Here is a 16,194-nt window from a genome sequence, read left to right as displayed (position 1 = left end):
AAATTGTGCAGCAAACAAAGATTTGTATAAACCAAGGACATATATATTAGTCTTACTAATATATGTATGTCCTTGGCATTACCTCCTTAAAACACTAAACAATCAACTAGAACCTACAATGTAAAAATTTAGAACAGCCAACTGTTGCTACCTTCTCTATTATAATTTTCACTGGCATCAGCAATGATTTCTCCATGTTGCATACTGTACTTAGATTTCACAAGGGCCAGGCAGCATATTTGTTTTATTTTCCTTTTTTAGCATTTAAAGTCAAGGTAATTTCAAATTACCATAATTGAGGAATAAATGCAAGGTAGGTCAGCGATAATTATGTCAACCACCAAAACATGTTATTTAATACCATTGATATAACACTTTGATAATTTTACACTTGTAAGTATATATTTTTTAAGTACCAAAATACTAGGATTAAATGAATTTGTATATTCCTAACTACTGTTTAAAAGTTTCACCCACCGTACTCAACGTAGCGACTTTCACGTCACCCACCGTACTCAAGGTAGAGGCTGTCAAGTCAGCCACCGTACTAAAGGAAGCGACTGTCACGTCACTCACCTCAAAGTTATTGATATCTTATTTGAGTTTTTGTTTTAAATATGGTTAATCACATTTGATCACATCTTTTGATTGCTTGAATCAATCACATTTTATAGTATCTATAAACATTGCACTATTTGTAGTAATTATCAAATAATTAATTTAGAATGTTCTTTACCAGAAAGGTTAGCTCAGATGTCAATAAAAGCACTATCTCCCTCACCATGAGATATTGTCAAAGGTAGCAATATTTGTTTGAATCATGCCATTTTGTGAGGCATAAAAAATAAGCTAAATTCTTGTATTTTTTTCAATATCTAGAATATAACCACTGATATATAATTTTTGATGAGATAATAAAGATTGGTCATATTGAAATAATTATCAAATGTGATTTACCACCTTTACATTTAAATGTAATGCATGACTTAGACAGTGAAAGAAAAACACTATATGACATGATTATGAAATCGAGTATTTGACTGTGCAGGTTGTTGTTTGAAAAAGTTTGGTACCTGAGTACATGCCAAACCAATTGTGTGTTTGTTCCTCAATGGCAATCGTCCAATAAATAATACCACTTAATTGTTTTGTCATCATTTTTAATAAAAAATGCGAGTTGACACTTGCTATGTACACACAAAACGGTGACGTAATTCGTTACATGGATAAATTTGGTGATGACGTCATCGGACGGGGAAGTCCCTGAAGGAAGACAAATATTTTACACGAAGAATGCTGATGCTTTATTCGAAATATAGTAACAAAAAAATACAGAGAAGAATTTTAAAATATTTAAAAGCCGTAACTGTGATCATTTTTTCTATTTAATAATTATGATCAATCAGGAGACGCTGGTTATTTACTTCGAAAATGTCCGGTTTCGGATATTGCGGATATCCGGTTCGGTTGCGCGCGCAGATACCAAACTTTTCAAAACAACAACCTGTGTAGATCTACAGTCATATACACGTGTTAACGTAATGCGAGCTCGAGCCACCTGCGGCGGCTCTGCGAGCTCGCTATTTAAACTAGATCGTCGGCATAAAAAAGGTGACTTATGATTTTTCCATTAATTTACACGCCCATGTTTTGCTCGAATAGCTCGCTTTTGTCGTTGAGAAAGAGGTTAAACAAAGTCGTTGAAACCAAACAGCCTTGCTTCAATCCCGATTTTACGTCAAACCATTTCGAAGTGTAATCATTTACCCGTACAGCACATTTAACGGATGCGTAAAGGGATTTCAGAGCATTTAAGAATTTACCGTTTAAACCGTAAATAGTTTCTAGCTTGGACCATTATTTATGTCGATTGATTCGGTCATAAGCTTTAGAAAAGTCCGCGTATGCGACAAAAGTATTTTTCTTGCTTTTCTTTCGTGCATCAACAATATTTGTGAGAGTGGACAGCTGATCGATGGTACTTCATTGTGGGCGGAATCCGTTTTGCGTGTCGGATAGAATATTGTTAGTTTCTACCCATTTTGTAAGTTTATTGTTTAGCACAGAACAATACGCTTTGTATTTAGCTGATGTTACCGTTAATCCTCTGTAATAACTTATATCTCTGTTATCGGAATAACTACATTTAAGAATTGGGGCAATAAATCCGTATTGCCATGCTGAAGGGGCACTGCCGGTGTCAAAACAAACATTGAACAGGCTGTGCAAAAAGTATATCGTGAGCTTATTATACATTGGCAAATAACACCATTAAGTGTAAATATTTTGTATACATGTGTGTATAAGTTACAATACACCCGTTGTAATTAGCTACTTCCTATTTCTTACAAGTAATATCAGAGCCTATGTCCCATTTGTTATATGTGTTACTCCATGATTATAATACAAGCATGACATGTTAATTAATGTATGGGATCATTTGGATTAATATTGCTGTTGAGATATATATTATGTATTTTTCCCTATGATTACTAGTATCATTATTGTTATTGATGCAAAAACCATAAATACTGTGTGTGTTTTTAATCAACGCTATCAATATGATCTGTTTATCATAAAATAGTTATGGTCAATTTTCTCAAACAATTTCTATATTCCATAAAACATCCTTTTTCAATGAATATTTAATATGTACCCATTCCCACCCATATTAGGTACAATAATGAATACCCTAAAATACAAGTTAAAAAAGTGTATAAGTGTGTTTGTATGTGCATATATATGGTACATGTATGAATGAATGTATAAGTATATAGGTATATGTTGATATATACTTTAACACATGAACGTTTAAATATGTATGTACATGTATATGTTGATATGTACCATAAAACATATATAAATTAAAGATCATGAGTATGTGTCAACTCTAAACTTTAAAACTTTGATATGTATAATAGACAGATATGTATAAATATGCATTCATAAATGTAAAAGTATCAACAAGTATTAGTAGACTTCCCCAACTCATTGATAATTGACGGCATTAAGTGTGAATATGTTGTATACATAAGTATATAAGTTACAGTACACCATAAATTGTTTGCTATTACCTATTTCCTATACGTAATATCATGTATAATGGATAGATATGTATAAATATGCATTCATAAATGTAAAAGAATCAACAAGTACAAGAATCAACAAGTACTAGTAGACTACCCCAACTAATTGACAACTAGAAATGGCGCGGCAGAGGCCGACGCGTATCCCCACACAACATGTTTGACCCAGGGGCGCCCAAGGGTTTGTAATGGGGCCATGCATAGTTGAGATTGATCGTATTGTCATAAGAGATGTTCAGTATCAATTTGAAGTAAACGGGTGTAGAAATGAAGAAGTAAATGTAAAATAACCTAAAAAATGAGTGAAAATCTCTGACCCGGCCACACCCCAAAAATTCAAAATAGTGCACTGTGGCACATACGGTATGCTCATAGCTACCATGTGTGTAAGTTTCAAGGTTCTAGTGCTAATAGTGAAGGAGGAGATAGTGGCCAGGACGTACAGACAGACGGCGGAGATAACCACATAATATATTTCAAAATCTAAACACGGACCCTAAGTTCAAGGTCAAGGTCACAGTGGTAAAAGTTTTCATGAGCATGGAAAGGTTTTGTCCAGATATACATACCAAATATGAAAGCAATATCTGCAGGGACACATCAGGTATGAGCCTTTTTCGAATCGCAGTCGCAGATTTCGAAATCTGAACGCTGACCTCAAGTTCATGGTCAAGGCCACAGGGGCCAACAATTTTATGCGCATGGAAAGGTGTTGTCCAGATACACATTCATACCCAATATGAAAGCAATATCTGAAAGTACACAGAAGTTATGAGCCTTTTTTCGAATCGCGGTCGCAGATTTCATAACCTTAAAATTGGCCCCGAGTTAAATGTCAAGGTCACAGGGGTAAACAATTGTATGCCCATGGAAAGGTGTTGTTCAGATATTAATGCATACCAAATATGAAAACAATATCTGAAGGGACACAGTAGATATGAGCCTTTTTCGAATCGCGGTCGCATATTTCGAAATCTGAAAACTGACCCCACGTTAAAGGTCATAAGGGTAAAGAATTGTGTGCGCATGTATAGTTGATGTCTGTATACACATGCGTACCAAATATGAAAGAAATATCTGAAGGGACACAGTATTTATGAGCCTTTTTCGAATCGCAGTCGCATATTTCGAAACCTGAAAACTGACCCCAAGTTCAAGGTCAAGGTCACAGGGGAAAAACAAATTTATGCGCATGGAAAGCTCTTGTCCAGATACACATGCATACCAAATATGAAAGCAATATCTGAAGGGACACCGTAGTCACGAGCCTTTTTCAAATCGCGGTCGCAGATTTCGAAACCTGAAAACTGGCCCTAAATTCAAAGTCAAGGTCACAGGGATAAAATTGTGTGCGCATGGATAGGTGTTGTCTAGATACACATGCATACCAAATATGAAAGCAATATCTGAAGGGACACAGTAGTAATGAGCCTTTTTCGAATCGCGGTCGCAGATTTCGAAACCTTATAACTGACCCCAAGTTCAAGGTCAAGGTCACAGGGGTAAAAAATTGTATGCGCATGGATAGGTGTTGTCTAGATACACATGCATACCAAATATGAAAGCAATATCTGAAGAGACACAGTAGTTTTGAGCCTTTTTTGAATCGCGGTCGCAGGAAAATCTCTGACCCGGCCCCACCCCAACCCCCATAATTTTTGACCCAGAGGTCAGATAAAACTCCAAATAGTGCAGGATCGCACTTGTTATCTGTGCAACTCTATGATTACAAGACAGGCATGACATGTTAATTAATATATGGGATCATTTTAATTAATTATTGCTGTTGTGATATATTATGTCTTTTTCCCCAAGATATCTAGTATCAATAATGTTATCATGAATAAATCCATAAAGTCTGTGTGTCTTTTTCATAAACGCTATCAATATGTTCTGTTTATTATAATACTGTTGCCACATTATTTACTCAAAATGTTGCAAATATTACTCAATATGCTACATATATTTATATGTATATCCCTATATATTTATTTTTGACTTTCTCATCTCAACAATACTATGAATATATGAAACCAGGTAAAGTAAACACATACTACCATATCCGCACTTACTATTTATTTACAATAATGCAAATATTTGCATAATTACTTACAATAATGTCATTATTTTAACTCCAATGTATGTAACGAATGTCTTGAAGCTGATGTAAATGTTTTGAAAATTGTAAAATAGTTCATGTTATTTTTTTTTCTTAAATGCCAAAATCAATATATTATGTAGATACATGTTAACACTGCCACCCTACCTCCATAAAAATGTAAATATCATATGTACTAAATGAGGTTCTCTTTACAATAACACAATAACAGTCATAAAAAATGTAATTAACACCAGATACATGCGAAACTATTTTAAGTAAATGAATTATACCCAAACCACGTTAACTACTTGCTTAAATAATGTTAATGTCGCTCAACATCCCATTTATCCAATTCAACTTATAATAAAGTGTATAATAAGACTTATTTATTTATTGATCCTCTCATCATTAAGGTGTTATCTACATCAAACACATGTTAATCACAATAATACTATTACTATATTTTTGTAAAATTAATTCTGTAACTTTAAAATACCATTAAAATGATACTTATTTCCACATGTAAAGCATTAATTGTGCACTACACAACCTGCAATAGACTTGATGAACAGCAATACTCATACTGTATTTTAACCTTTGTTTAATTTGTTTTGATAATAAATGACATCACTGCTAGGAGCATGCACACAATTATCGATAGGTTCATTCAAAATATCATATATGCAATTGTTACCATGGACACGCTCAATAAAAGAAACTGAAATCAACAATCAAATCACATGGCAGGTCATTTGTTTTTACTTCAATGTTGACACAAGATAAATCTCAATGGTTTACTAAAATCACTTCATCTATAACTGTGGATATGCACATCCTATGATTATCAATTATGCAAGTACCGGTATGTCATAGCAATCACAAAACATTGCACTAATTCCAATAGTCATGCTTACATAATGCAAGAATATATATAATAAATAATTAAATTGTTACTTTATCAACAATTCAAATAATCTTGGACATTTTCGCTTTCCAATTCATAGATTGTTTGATATTAATATTTCTCCTATCTAAAAGAGCATTGACCCACTTCCATTCTCTTGTAACATTACAAGATTATGACAAAAGTGAGTCATCTATTAATTTCATTGTACACAATGAGTACACAACATCATAAAACTGAAATCTAGGTACTAATACTTAAGGAATTACATAAAATGTGTGCTTTAACCATCTATCAAATCTATTGTGCCATATATAAAGGTCATATATCTACTCCAATTTAGCAACTACCCCCTGAAATCCCCATAGTACTTTAATATATTTTCACCAAAATGATGAATCATTCCCAGAACTAACATATGTACTTGAGCTATCATGCTAAATCTGTATCTAGTTTCTATAAGCCTCAAGTTATAAGCCTCGAGTTATACGATAACGAATGGCAATGTTGCAATGGTGTACATAATATATGTTATAACAAATACATGATTATGGTGTATAAAATGTTGTTAATGCAATTGGTGTTATATAATGGATGGTACTCTGTAGTACTCATATTTGAACATCAGCCTGCTGGGTGAGTTATCGTACTTTATACAGCAACTTAAGTGTAAATTCTTGTGTACTCTCTAGCACTTATGAAGTTGAACCTCATTTACTGTATGAGTAATCTTATTTTATACAGCAGCTTAATTATATCTTGTCTGTGAACTCTCTTACACTTATACTTTCCAAAGTCAGTTGCTATAGATGAGCTATCTTCTAATATGTTGAACTACAACTTAATGTTAAAATTGCTTGTGTACTTAATAGCACTCACATATTTGAAGCTCAGCTGCTAGGTGACTTATTTTGTTTGCACAGCAACTTATATGTTTTAGAATTATTGTGTTGTCATGTTGACTGAATGTAATTAATTTACTATGTGAGGTCAATTATTCATGCTCTCATATAACATACACTTTTTTGTTTTCAAATATAAGTACTCAGACAAATAATTTCAAGTACACACTACCATAACATATATAAAAACGTTAAATGTACAATATATACCCAACAAGTTCACATACACATACTTGCATACATTTCTTATATTTTTTACTCCTCAAAACAATTACTTATTCTTTCTTTTGGTATATTCTTCTATCTTACTACTTTTTTATACCATACAATAAATAACTATATTTCACAACACTCATTTTACTGCTTCGTGTCATAATACCTTATACTATGATTTGTAAGATCTTACCAGACTCAATGCTTGTACATGTCTGTCCTAATGTTGCTTTCAAGTGTGGTGTGCAATTAAGCCCACAACAGCCGGTAACAAATCCTCGAATTAATAAATCCACTAGCTTGAATATGAACATCTTCACTTTGGTGAACAAACACATCCATTTTTATTTATGAGCGAAGCTAACAAAAATAATGTAGACGCAATTTTCAAATCAGTATGGCTTAGCTACGGTCGGACCCGTAACCCATGACTGCCTGTGTGGATAACTGCAGGAAAATTTAGCAGACGACAAATGCTTTAAAGCCGAATATCACTTGCTTGATTTCGCGGTGGTGAAATGTTAACCTACATTAACTAGTGGGCTGGGTTTATCTGCCAGTGATTTGCTTATCTTAGCATCTATAGGGAAATTTGAATTTCAAGCAGACAACAAAAAACTTTTTTCTGTAAGTCAATAACTATATAACTTACAACCACCAAATTACACATACATAGTGTTTGTATACTAAAGTATACGTATGCCAAATTCCATCGGAAAATATTAAATACAAACTGGAATATTTTGAAAATAATCTTTTTTTTTTGTTTTCTGCTGTTTACACACCAGTGTACAACTGAAAAGTAGACATTTTATACTGCTTCCCTGGTGTTTAAAGCGTTTGCTTTAACCACCTCATCTGCCTGTTCTCACTGGTACAGTACATAGTGTGTATTTAACAGCTTGTAAGACAACGTTGGCCAGTCTAGTGTTTATCATTGAAATCTGTACATATTGGCTGCTTTCAGGGAAAACGGGGCTTAATGCATGTCAAATAAGATTAGCCTGTGCACACTGATTAGCTGTATCAATGATTTGAAAAAAAAACCACACATCTCGACCTATGCTTTAAGACACACTCTTCATAAATTTGAATGGGTTGGGGTCATTTCAAACTTGCGAAATAAAAAGCTATAACATAATTTTGAAAACTGAGTTGCGTCTAAGATTATTCAACAGCGAACAAATTCAGTGCCTTCAGCGCTTTGATTTTGTTCAAGGCAACAGCACACTTCTTATTAAAATTAATCCATTAAGATGCACTTTTAAAAGTCCATTTCACTCGAAACTGTTTGAAAACACCTAACAACAATACATTTAACACGTCCTCTCAACCCTAACTTGTGCCTAAACTGTAATCTACAACTCTTCGCCACACTTCTAGTGCACTTGTATTGTATATTCAGCTTGCGGAAATCGTGCACACTCTACAAACACGGACTCTCCCGTTCGTTAACACGCCTCTTGGCATATACTACAAGCTTTGTAAAAAGCTCGCCACTTTTCGGCATGGTTATTAAAGCAGCCCGAGTTGATATTTCTAACAACAATTTGGTTTTCTCAACTGACAAGAATTGATTAGTATTCGTCAGATACATTCTAAAGCTTAACTTCCATACTGATTTTCGCAAAAGTTGTGCCAAAAAATGCCAAAAGCATCAAAAATACGAAACCTAATCATGTACATAACGGGCTCCTCAAGACTATTATTAACCTGTGACGTATACACGCTTTGGATCAAGTGAGCGCCAATTTCATGTGATTTCCACTTCCGCCCTTTCTAAAACAAAGAAAAACTACTAAATCACAGGTATTGGGCGCGTGGCCAAGTCACTTAAACACTATCAATATGTCATAAAACACACATTTTCCATCATTTTTACAAAAAAATGATCTGATATATTATATATTTACAAGGTAGGTTTCTCTTGACACATGAAAATCAGCTACATCATCATATTTAAGCATTAAGTGCCTAAATGGAGGTCGATTTTCGTAAACTATCTACCATTTTGTTGGGAAAGGTTGCCGCGTGACGAAAAATGACCACGAACGGCTACTTGCCAATATAAACTACAAGAAAACACTTCTCGAACTCGTAGAAATGCCAGGTCGGCTCTCGTTTGACCGAACGTTCAGTGTCGATTTTTACAAGAGTAAAACTATCGAAATATCCCAGCTATGGAACATAATCCACATTGGTACAATGAACAAATACGAGTTTATCAACTTACAACACAGATTTGTCCTTTTGTTTGCTTTATAACGTCGAAATCGTTGTAAAGCAGGAATTGTTTATCTGAAATGTCGATTCCAGCTCCATGTCGATCAGACGCTCTAGTTAAATACGATTCTCGGTTTCAGATAGTCGGTAACTCAGAGGCGCGGAACCAATAGTTGGATAAATAGCGTAAGGTGAAGGACGGATCATCGTACACGATTGAAATTAACATTCAAAAAGAACGACTATATTAGTTATTGGTGTGGACAAAAGATAAAGCTTTGTTGTAAGTTGAACTCGTATTTGTATCTATATTATAACAGAATTTTTTGTTTTCAAAAAAATGAAAATTGTTGTTTTATGACATATTGAATGAGTTTAAGTGACTTGGCCACGCGACCAATACCTGTGATCCGAGTCTATGCATTTATTTTAATTATTCAGGCGATTTCATGCCTCGAGCGAGTCACGTGGTTTTACATGTGACCCGCGCGTGTTTAAATTTAGATCATTTCTGTCCATGGACAGAAATTGAAAAGCCCTATCTTTCAAATGATTTTGGGCATTTCTTGACCGATGTTGACCAATTATTTTGCACATCTGACATAAATACCATCACATTTTGACTTATTATCACTTTTTTGCGACAGATAACAAAAATTGGAAAATATACGAACATCAACTCGGCCGGCTTTAAGCCCATGCTGCGTCGATTATTGTACTTTTATGTAAATACGAGCTCATCGAATACATGTTCGACTTTTTGTATCCTTTAGACATAAATTTATCAAATGAGGTTTTAAATTTCCTCAAAACATCAACATGACCAAACTTTTGTTTATTTTTATTATTCTTCTCTTCTCATAATTTCTCTATTCTATCTTCCACTTCTTGCGGGCCGGACGCACGATAGCGTATCCTCATCCAATTACCTCTTACACTCGGGCATTACATAATGTACACTGACACAGGTGCTTACATGATTAGGATAGGTTTTTTCTACTCCCTCACAATGAAAAGTAAAGGGATTCAACAAATGAATATGTTCGAGTTAGTTTGCTGGCTGGCAATTCTTCTTCTTAGAAGAGGCGATGTCCATCAAAATCCTGGACCCGACAACTCTCTTGTGTGTTCTCCTCATCTATGGGTACATCTTTTTCATCTTCAATATCTGGTGCATTTGCACATAATCTAAACTTTGTCCATTGCAACGTTCAGAGCTTCTTCGCCAAGAAAGATATTTTATATGCCGAACTTAATACTTTTGACACTATAGTGTTTACTGAAACTTGGCTCAGCTCAACAGTTGACACTGCCGACTTTCTTTTCCCTTCATATCATACGCCGTTTAGACGCGATAAACGTAACGATCCCCATGGAGGCATTCTAGTTTACATACAATCTGATCTCTTTGCCATTGAGCGACCTGACCTACAAAAAGCCGATCTAGAATGTCTATGGGTTGAATTACGTATCAAGGGAAGACGTCTTTTATTTGGATCTGTCTATAGACCATCTACCTCTTGTCGTTATATACTAGAATGCATAAACGATTCGATCTCACTAGCCGTTGACACAGGTATTGAAAACATTGTTATCACATGTGATTTCAATCTCGACATGAATAAACCACAGTGTAGGATCAAAATAGACTCCATTCTTCTACAGTACAATCTCACACAGGTTATAAACGTACCTACTCATTTCACTGACACCTCGAATTCTCCCCTTGACCTTTTATATTGACATCCTCATTGACCGTGCTAAAAAGTGGCGTCGGAGAACCTTTTCTTGACCAACAAATTTGCTTTCATTGTCCAGTCTACTGCGTCATAAACTTCAACAGAAAAGTTGGGACAAATTTTAAACGTAAAGTATGAAAATACAAAGATGGGGACTACACTAAACTAAGACAACTTGTGCAGAACTTTGATTGGAACAATTGCTGCGATAATAATATTGACATATATACCTCAAATTTCACACGTCAACTTATTTGTTTCTGCGAAGGTACTATTCCATCCAAAATAGTTACAATAAGAACAGCTGATCCTCCATGGCTACATACTTATATTCGAAAAGAAATCCGACGCCTCCAAAGAGCATACAAAAAGGCCAAGGCTACCAATTCAGACCATCATTGGTACATTTGGCCAACAACGCAATATTGTCAATTATCTTGTAAAATCAGCAAAAAGGTTCACTTTAATAATCTTGCTAAACAAATACGTGAAAATCATCACTCCTCATCCGACTTCTGGAAAATAATAACACAATTCACAAATAAAAACAAACGATCTAAGCAAATATCCTAAATTCTTTTTTCCGATCTCAATCTACGTTAACTATACCCAGTACGCATATGTACAACTTACATTCCCAAGAGCCAGATTGTCCCGTCTTTCAAGATCTCAACATTTCCCGTCAAGATGTTTTAGATTCCATAAAAGTGATGAAAACGGGAAAGGCATCAGTACCAGACAAAATAAATAGCCAAGTCCTAAAGCAAATTGCATCTGAGATTGCAGGTCCACTACAAAATCATTTCAATTGTTCCATCAGTACTGGTAGAGTCCCACGGAGCTGGAAAGAAGCAATTGTTTGTGCATTTTACACAAAGTCTGATCCTCTGGATGTTGGAAATTATAGACCGATATCCCTTTTCAGCGTTTTAAGTAAATGTCTGGAGAGAATTCTCCATAAATACATTTTAACCATTTAATGGCTACCGATTTTATAACCCCATTTCAATCAAGTTTTGTAGCAAAAGATTCCAATGTCAACCAATTAGTCTCGGTATATCACACCTTTATTAAACCTCTTGACAAAGGTAAAGAGGTTAGAGCCGTATTTTGTGACATTTCTAAGGCATTTGATAGAGTATGGCACGAAGGACGTATCCAGTGTGTTGTAATCTCCGGCTGCCAATCTCACCCATTACCCATGAATTCTGGTGTTCCTCAAGGGTCTATATTAGGGCCCCTCCGCTTTCTTAAATACATCAACGACATTGTACGAGATTTTCACTGTCCAATTCGCCTATTTGCAGACGATACTGCGCTATATATAATCGTCGACAACCCGTTTGATGCAGCTAACCATCTTAACTCTGATCTTGCAAAAATCCATTCTTGGGCTGATAAGTGGTTGGTTACCTTCAATCCATCAAAAACCGAATCCTTAGTAATGTCTAGAAAAGTCAACCGCCCAATCCATCCCCCTCTTTTTCTCAACAACTGCCAAATCACTGAGGTTTCGTCTCATAAATATCTCGGCTTAGATTTTTCTGATTCATGTTCCTGGCACGACCATATTGAATCAATCAAGAAGAAAGCATGGCAGAGAATTAATTTAATGCGAACGTTTAAGTTTACGCTGGATATAAAGTCCCTTCTAGTTTTATATACAACATTTATCAGACCAAGTCTAGAATTTGCTGATGTTGTCTGGGACAACATTACTACACAAGATGAAATTGAACTTGAAAAGATTCAACAGGACGCAGCAAGAATAATCAGCTGGGGGACACGTTTAGCATCCTTATAGAATCTATATAATGAAACGGCTCTCGAACCATTAAACATAGGAGAACAAAACATTATCTTACCAATTTCTACAAAATGTATAATTCAATATCACCCCGCTATTTGTGTACAGTGATCCCCTCTAGAGTTGGAGAAAGATTGGCTTATTCAATTTGCAATTCTAACAATATTCGCAGCATTCAATGTAAATCACAACTTTTGTCACGATCTTTCCTACCATCAACTATAAACTTATGGAACAATCTACCGGAATATGTAATAACAGCTCCTTCTCTCTCAGCTTTCAAAGCAAATCTAAACAAAGATAAAAAATAATTCCCCAACATTACAGCGATGGAGAACGGCAGACTAATATTCTACATGCACGTTTAAGAATGCATTGAAGCAGTTTAAATGAACATTTGTACACAACAAATATTGTACAAAGTCCATATTGTCAATGTGGTGAGATTGAAGATACATATCTTTTTTTCTTCAATTGCCCCATTTATACTGTGAAAAGAGTTATCCTATTTGACAATCTGTCCAGTTTTTAACCCATAACTTTGCAATTACTTCGTTTTGGTGTTAAAGACAGGTCATACGAAGTATATTCATTAATTTTCAAACATGTTCAGTCTTTCATCCGAGATAGTCATATATTCTAATCCTACTCCATCTCAGGAACAAACCATTTCTGCTAACGATGCCTCGTCCTGCAACAACTTCTTTAGTTCTTTTCTTATCGCAACTTCTCTTATTCGAACTGTACGCTTATACTTCCTTCCCTTTCCTTCTCAACGTATTAGCTTTTTTGTTATCTATACTACTCTGTTATATGATTTGTATTACAACGTTTATTATTTTTTCCATTTCTAAACGGTATTCAAAAACCAATCACGGAGCTACATTTTTTGTAATTTTGTCATTTTTAGCTCATCTATTTTTTGAAAAAAAATTATGAGCTATTGTCATCACCTTGGCGTCGGCGTCGGTGTCGGCGTCGGCGTCCGGTTAAGTTTTGCGTTTAGGTACCGTTTTCTCATAAAGTATCAATGCTATTGCATTCAAACTAGGTACACTTACTTACTATCATGAGGGGACTGGGCAGGCAAAGTTAGATAATTCTGGCTTGCATTTTGACAGAATTTTGTGCCCTTTTTATACTTAGAAAATTAAAAATTTTGGTTAAGTTTTGTGTTTAGGTCCATTTTATTCCTTAGGTATCAAAGCTTTTGCTTTCATACTTGCAACACTTACTAACTATTATAAGGGGACTGTGCAGGCAAAGTTATGTAAGTCTGACTGGCATTTTAACAGAATTATGTGCCCTTTTTCTACTAGTAAATTGAAAATTTGGTTAAGTTTTGTGTTTAGGTCCACTTTTTTCTTAAAGTATCAAAGCCATTGCTTTCATACTTGCAACACTTACTAACTATCATAAGGGGACTGGGCAGGCAAAGTAATGTAACTCTGACTGGCATTTTGACGGAAGTATGTGCCCTTTTTATACTTAGAAAATTGAAATTTGGTTAAGTTTTGTGTTTAGGTCCACTTTTTTCCTAAAGTATCAAAGCCATTGCTTTCATACTTGCAACACTTACTAACTATCGTAAGGGGACTGTGAAGGCAAAGTTATGTAACTCTGACTGGAATTTTGACGAATTTATGGGCCCTTTATACTTGAAAATTTGGTAAAGTTTTGTGTTTTGGTCCATTTTACCCCTAAAGTATCATAGATAATGCGTTCATACTTGGAACACTCGCAAACTATCATAAGGGGACAGTAAAGGACAAGTTGCATAACTCTGGTTGTCATTTTTACCGAATTATGCCCCTTTTTTGACTTAGTAACTTTGAATATATGGTTACATTTTGTGTTTAGATTCACTTTACTTCTAAAGTATCAAGGCTATTGCTTTTAAACTTTAAATACTTTCATGCTATCATGAGGGTACTGTACCTGGCAAGTTGAATTTTACCTTGACCTTTGAATGACCTTGACTCTCAAGGTCAAATTATAAAATTTTGCTAAAATTGCCATAACTTCTTTATTTATGATACGATTCGATTGATACTTTGACAAAACAACTCTTACCTGACATACCACAATTGACTCCGTCCAAACCATCCCCTACGCCCCCCCCCGAATCCCCCTCAATCCCCCCCCATTATTTTTTTTAAATTAAAGATCATCTTATAAATGACCACCACACCCTCACACTATACCCCCCACCCCAAAAAAATAATTTTATGCCCTCGGTAGGGTGGCATATAGCAGTTGAACTGTCCGTCAGTATGTCAGTCATTCTGTCTGTCAGTCCGAAAAAAACTTTAACATTGGCCATAACTTTTTCACTTTTTAAGATAGCAATTTGATATGTGGCATGCATGTGTATCTCATGGAGCTGCATATTTTGAGTGGTGAAAGGTCAAGGTCATCTTTCAAGGTCAAATGTCAAATTAATGGTGTCTGTCCGTCCGAAAACTTTAACATTTGCCATAACTTTTTCAATATTGAAGATAGCAACTTGATATTTGGCATGCATGTGTATCTCATGGAGCTGAACATTTTGAGTGGTGAAAGGTGAAGGTGAATGTCATCCTTCAAGGTCAAATGTCAAATATATGGCGTCTGTCCGCCCGAAAACTTTAACATTGGCCATAACTTTTTTAATATTGAAGATAGCAACTTGATATTTGGCATGCATGTGTATCTCATGAAGCTGCACATTTTGAGTGGTGGAAGTTCAAGGTCAAGGTCATCCTTCAAGGTCATCCTTCAAGGTTAAAAAAAAATAATTAAAAGCGGAGTTCTCATGAAGCTGCACATTTTGATTGGTGGAAGTTCAAGGTCATCTTTCAAGGTCAAGGTCATCCTTCAAGGTCAAAGGTCAAAAAACAAATTAAAAATTTCAAAGCGGCATTATCATGAAGCTGCACATTTTGAGTGGTGGAAGTTCAAGGTCAAGGTCATTTTTCAAGGTCAAAGTCATCCTTCAAGGTCAAAGGTAAAAAAAATTCAAAGCGACGTTATCATGAAGCTGCACATTTTGAGTGGTTTAGGTTCAAGGTCAAGGTCAGCCTTCAAGGTCAAGGTCATCCTTCAAGGTCAAAGTCATCCTTCAAGGTCAAAGGTAAAAAAAAATCAAAGTGGCGTTATCATGAAGCTGCACATTTTGAGTAATGGAAGTTCAAGGTCAAGGTCATCCTTGAAGGTCAAAAAAATCAATGCGGCGTTCTC

The sequence above is a fragment of the Dreissena polymorpha genome, chromosome 8 (assembly GCF_020536995.1).
Source record: "Dreissena polymorpha isolate Duluth1 chromosome 8, UMN_Dpol_1.0, whole genome shotgun sequence".
In the NCBI taxonomy this organism is placed as follows: domain Eukaryota; kingdom Metazoa; phylum Mollusca; class Bivalvia; order Myida; family Dreissenidae; genus Dreissena; species Dreissena polymorpha.
This window is presented reverse-complemented; position numbering follows the sequence as displayed.